Below are 5902 nucleotides of genomic sequence, written 5' to 3' on the forward strand. Positions count from 1 at the left end.
CTGGGGCTGTGTTATTGAAAGAAGCAGAGAAATCGATGAACTGAAGTCCTTTACTCTCTACATGTTTGACAATCAGGTGAAGTAGAATCAAAAGCACGTCCTCCACTCCTCTATTGGGCTTATGTGCAATCTGCATTGAATCAAGCTGAAGTTCAGTGTCTTCCATAATCACATTTCTGATGATTTTTTCAAAGACTGAGGTGAGGGCAGCAGGCCTGAAGTCGTTTAGAACTTTTGGACGACTAGATTTAGGACCAGGAACCACAACAGCTTCTTTCCAAAGAGAGGGCATGAACGATTTATTCAGAATAACCTAAAATATGGGACTGAGTTGTCTGTGACGGTTCTCAGTCATCCAGGTCATTGTAGACTAAGGAGCTTGCAAAGAAAAGCGTCTGGACTTCTTTGAGTTGCTTGAAGACGTTTCACCTCTCATCTGAGAAGCTTCTTCAGTTCTAAGGGTCAGTTGGTGGGGAGTCCCAGATTTAAACCCAGTGGGAGTTTCCCCCCAAAGAGGGACAAAGGACCCCCTGATGATCCTCTACGTAATCACATGAGCCAAGGTGTGAAAGCGGGTGGGGGTCCTAATCAGCCAGGGTTTCGGGTGAGCTCATTGTGAAACCTGGCCCCACCCTATCATGTGATTTCCTGAGGTCAGATGGCCCAGGATGTGAGTGGGCGTTAAGGCGTCTGGGGAGGGAACTCAAAACTGGATTATAGATTATTTATATTATATATTGATATTATTTATCTGAATATTTATTTATCATAACTCTGTTTCTACACTCACTTTATATGAGTGCTTGTTGTTTCTTGTATATTTGCTGCTATGACAACTCAGTTTCCCTCCTGGATTAATAAAGTTTCTCTGATTCTGAAATACAGTGAGCCATTATATTTGTAGTTTCTAACTAACAATATAAAGGCTCTGCAACCGATAGAGCCACAGCACGTCCCACTGGCAGCTGAAGGAGCTTTTATACAAAGGACTTTGTAATTGAAGCTTTATTTATACAGGTCGGCTCATTGAGACTCAATGTCTCATTTACAAGAGAGACCTGTTCCAGACACACATATTAAAATTACAACAATAAGAGAAAAGTTTGTGTAATGTACTCAGTCACATTAAAAACGAGAACAAGTTCCCAGAGATGGTTTCACAAAAACATGTGTACGTCTTTTGAAGTCTGCAAGTGAAATCAACGGAGAGCCTTAAATCCTTCGGTTATGTTTTCCATGAAGACGGAGCAGAAAAGGAGAACGCCTTCTTCCCAAGCTCTGCATGAACTGATGGAACAGTGAATGTAATGATGTCCTGAGACTGCAGGCTGTGACTAAACTGTTTGCCTAACATGTACTCTGATGAATAGGAGGCAGTAACCCAGAAACAGATTGATAGATAAAATGATACTAATGGACCATCCTGTGTAAGACCAATGAGGACCAGTTAACCAGAGAACACAGAGTATAGTGGTGTTCTTCTGTTGTAGAGAAAGATTAAAAATATAAGACACTGGCTCAGCTATGATATTTGCAGCCAAGTGCAAGAAGGAAGGAGAACGATTGTGAGGACGAGTTTCTGGTGTTGGGGCTATTCAAAGCCTTACAAACCTCTTCTACTGTGACAGGTGTGAAGGAAAAGGTATCAGTAAGCAGGAACTACGAGCAGAGTTGTGTGCAAGAGGTTTACCATCAGATACTGTGCTGAACAAAGAGCAAGAAGCAACAAAGTGTTTGTTAAAGCAACATTTCAGTTTTGTCTGACACAGGAGTGGAGTCGATATTTAAGTGAGGAGGAAGCTCTGAGGAGTCACAGCTGGCAGAGACACTTTATAGTTTGCCAAAACCTCCTACGGTCGTTTGGACTGTCAGTCGTTAAAGTAAAAAATAGTTACATCTTGATGATGGAGGCAGTAATCCGATTACACAGCTAATGAAAACGTAGCCAATCAGCATCAGAGCCAGACTTCCTGCCCAGGCCTGGTTTCTCTCATGTAGGAGATCGGCCGGTACTGAACCAAACCAGGCCTGTCCCGACCTTTCACCCTGACCTGGCAAAAAGGGGCGTGTCTGTCCACAAAGTAGACACAACTCTCCTGTAAATGTTCCCAAACTGACATTGTCAGCCTGTTTAATACGACCCCAGTTCAAACTGATGCGGGCTCGGAGCGTGAGATTTTAGTGTTTCTCACAGCACCAACTACGCAGTGATCACTCAGGTCGTTGGCAAAAACTGCAGATGTGGAAAACTTACGCAGCATATTAGTTAAAAAAGGTCAATAAGAGCAGATTTATCTGGGTGTTTAGGATCAAGGCGTGTGAGGCTTTAAATAATTTGAGTCAGTTTTTAAAACAAGCAGCGTGCCTTAAAATCATCAGACACAGAAGAAAGCCAGTCCCAATGAAAATCATCCATCTGAAAGACGTCATTAAAATGCAGCTCAGATAAAAGTTGAACCAGAGACGGTGATGTGCTGGGGGAAGCAGGTGGAGGCTGATAGCAGCCAACAACAGTGTGATTTCCAAACAGATCAATAGTTAAGGCCAAGATTTCAAATGGCTGAGGTGCAGATGGAGAGAACAAGACTTGAGCAGCAAGACAGAGCTTCACATACACTTCCAGACCTCCGCCTTTTCTGGGACAGTCTGAGAGCTAAATGTTAAATCCATCAGTTGCTACGTTTTTATCCAGTAAAGATTTGGAAAGTCTCAGAAACAACAACGATACCAGCACCGCTTGAACAGCCCAGATTCCAATCATATCCATGTTAGGAAGCACACGACGTGATGCACGTGTAACCCAGACAGTTTTTAACATCTGCTGGTGTTTCACATTCAGCCAGAGGCCCAGGGTTAGGTTGGATACCAGACAATAATAAAAGCATCGTTATTAGACTCTAGAGCTCGTTTATAGCTGACACCACATGGAGAGTTTAAGTTCACACAGAGACGATGACATTTTTCTAAAACCAGCAAACAATAAACAAGAAATGTAACAAGAGTTTCAGAAGAAGCTGTTTTACAGAGAAATGATTCCCTGAAGACAAAATTATTATTATCATCTTTATTTCTCCAGGTGAAAATTTAATTGAGATTAAAAATGTTGTTTTCAAGAGAGACCTGGCATCATGGCAGAAAGAGTCAGAAATACATCATAATTCAAACAAATACAAAATAGGAGAAACATCCTACATAAACTTCATAAAGTTTCATTAACAGACTTTGAACAATGGACTTCAAACTTCCCCCCAAAACAACAGAAACACATTTGAAGACAATGAATGACATTTATCCCTCTAAAGAAGGACTTAGACTACGATTTAATATGAATGAGAACATGTTCATAAATGGATGCAATCAAAGATTTCATCAATCCCTGATTCAGAGACAACAGAACATTTGGTTTGATTTCACAAGATAAGAATGACGACTGAGTTGGAAGATTGTTTTATGTTTAGTCAAATCTTTCATACATAAAGTTGGATTACAAAATCATCCCCTAAGTTTGTTGTTTTATTCAAGGAATTGAAATTATGGAGAAAATCTGTGAAATGACTTAAAGAAAACAAACCACAAAAACTCTATGATGCTCTAAACCCCCTGGTTTAGGTCGGCAAAACTTTACTAGATCCGCCCCTGCACAGTTACCAGCTGTCAGCTTGACAAGATGACATGATCAACATGACAAGAACTAAACATAACCACGCAGACATGACACATGAACCAGGGAGACTTAGTACAGGGGGAGATGACATAAACAACTAAGGAACAAAACTAAACTGCAATCTAGAAATTAACTAGGTGAACTAAGCTAGGTGCAAATGAATACAAAAGATACATGAAACTCAAATACTGGGTCGCTTGACCCAGGACCATGACACCGATACTCTAAACCTCCTGGTTTAGGTCGGCAACCTTTCTGATGATGAGTGCATCTATAACTTCCTCAGAAGTCAATGTGCCATATGATTGCATTAGCAATAAATTACACACTATATAGAACCACTTCATAGGATTATATTTGTGCACAGATGTTTGCAGCTATCAGCGAATAGTTATCAGCTATTTTGAAACAAAGAAAGACTTTTTATCCATAACAGCAAATGAACTGTACAACAGAAAATACAAATGCTATTTATGGTCTCCTCACAACAATGATAAGAAAAATAAACTGGGCCAATATGTCATGTTTCTTAATACAGAGACACACATGTTAATGTGATCTCTGGTCTCCCACTCAGAGACACAGGTCTCCGAGTGTCCAGCATTCAGACCTGAGGACTCTCTTCATGTGAGAGAAAATCTGCTCACACAGATATGTAGAGCCGAATACTGTCAATAAGGCCTCTGCAATGTTCTGAAGACAGTTAAACCTGTCAGGTAGTGATGTCCAGCAGGTGAAAATGCAGCTCCATGAACTCCAGAGTCTTGTTGGTATAACTGTCAGCTACTTAGAAAAGGATGCTGGTGTTATTTGTCTCTCAGAAACAGCTCGTAACTTCCCTTCAACACATTCATGTCACCTAAAAGGTAAACCTGTTTCTCTATCACCTGTTCAGCTCTGATGATTCAGTAAGGACGTCTCCTGGTTTCATCTTCATGTTTACCTCTCACCACATATCCAAACCGACATCCTGACCAGCAGCTTTACAGCTGTGGCTCCAGAAAACATCAGCTGATACTTGAAATGAATATTAAATAAATTCTAACAACAGCTGATCAAGCTTAAACGTGCTGCTGTTGTTTAGCGCGACATCTGCTGGTTTCCTCTTTCTGGCGCAAAGTGGATGATAAAAAAACAAGAGAGAAAAGCCGATCAGCTGATCATTGATCAGTTTCATGATTGAAGTAGCAACAGTAGAGGGAGGGGAGAGAATGACAGTGTAAAGACACAGAATAAATCCAGCTTTGTGTCTTTTCCATTCTAGCTGAAGTCCGGGACAAATTGCGTAATATTTTCTCTGAATACGAGACGATTCTGTTTTTTACAGGACGGTTGGAAACTCTACTAAAATAAAGTTCACTATCAGTAACATCATAGCACCACCCAGCTGTATAGAAACTCCGTCATGCTAGCTAGTACGCAGTAAGAGTTATTGTCACTAACTGTAAAAAGTCAGCACAAGGAAAATAAACTCCACCTAGTGTTACATCCTGTTTGTTTGCTTCCATCTGTATACATGTCCAGATTCACTGTTATGTTTCTATTCTTACATTGCTGTGTGATCACTGCTCCCTCTGCTAACTGATGTGACCTTTTGTATCTCACACTGATACTTGTCATATTTGTATCTGCGCCTAAAAGATAAAAAGTTTTCCATGCTAAAACACAGCTCCACCTCCTGCAGTTCTCCCTCTGAACCACTAGATGTCACTGTTATCTAAATGAAGACGTGCAGCACAGCAACCACAGCAGCGCTCAGATCACACGTGTCCTGTTATTATGTATAAAATAATAACAGGACATTCTCCGCAAACTAAGAAGAGCAGGAGCACCAGCCCCCATCATGCACACTTTCTACAGAGGCACCATCGAGAGCATCCTGTCGAGCTGCATCACTGTGTGGTTTGGAGCCTGCAATGCGTCCTGTCATAGAACCCTCCAACGCATAGTGAGAGCTGCAGAGAGGATCATTGGTGTCTCTCTCCCCTCCCTCCAGGACATTTACAGCACCCGTCTCACTAAAAAAGCCCTTTGCATAGCGGCTGATCCCACGCACCCAATGCAAAGCTTCTTCAAGCTGCTGCCGTCGGGGAGGAGACTGCGGAGTCTCCAGGCCAGGACCAGCAGGCTGAAGGACAGCTTCATCCATCAGGCTGTCAGGAAGCTTAACTCCCTCCCGATTCTACCCCCTCTCCCCTCCCTCCTCCACGGTCTCACTGAACTCTGTCACACACACTC

At 41.9% G+C, this 5902-nt stretch overlaps 1 protein-coding gene across 1 annotated transcript in view; it reads right to left on the reverse strand.

The window, feature by feature from the left end:
* Nucleotides 1-5902, reverse strand: part of LOC146577772 (protein NLRC3-like) — a 121912-nt gene that overhangs the window by 85614 nt on the left and 30396 nt on the right. The gene's annotated exons all lie outside the window — the stretch shown is intronic.

Source organism: Mchenga conophoros, linkage group LG3 (genome assembly GCF_057382185.1).
Source record: "Mchenga conophoros isolate Kocher_MC1m ecotype Shallow Benthic linkage group LG3, M_conophoros_male_GT1.1, whole genome shotgun sequence".
Lineage (NCBI taxonomy): Eukaryota > Metazoa > Chordata > Actinopteri > Cichliformes > Cichlidae > Mchenga > Mchenga conophoros.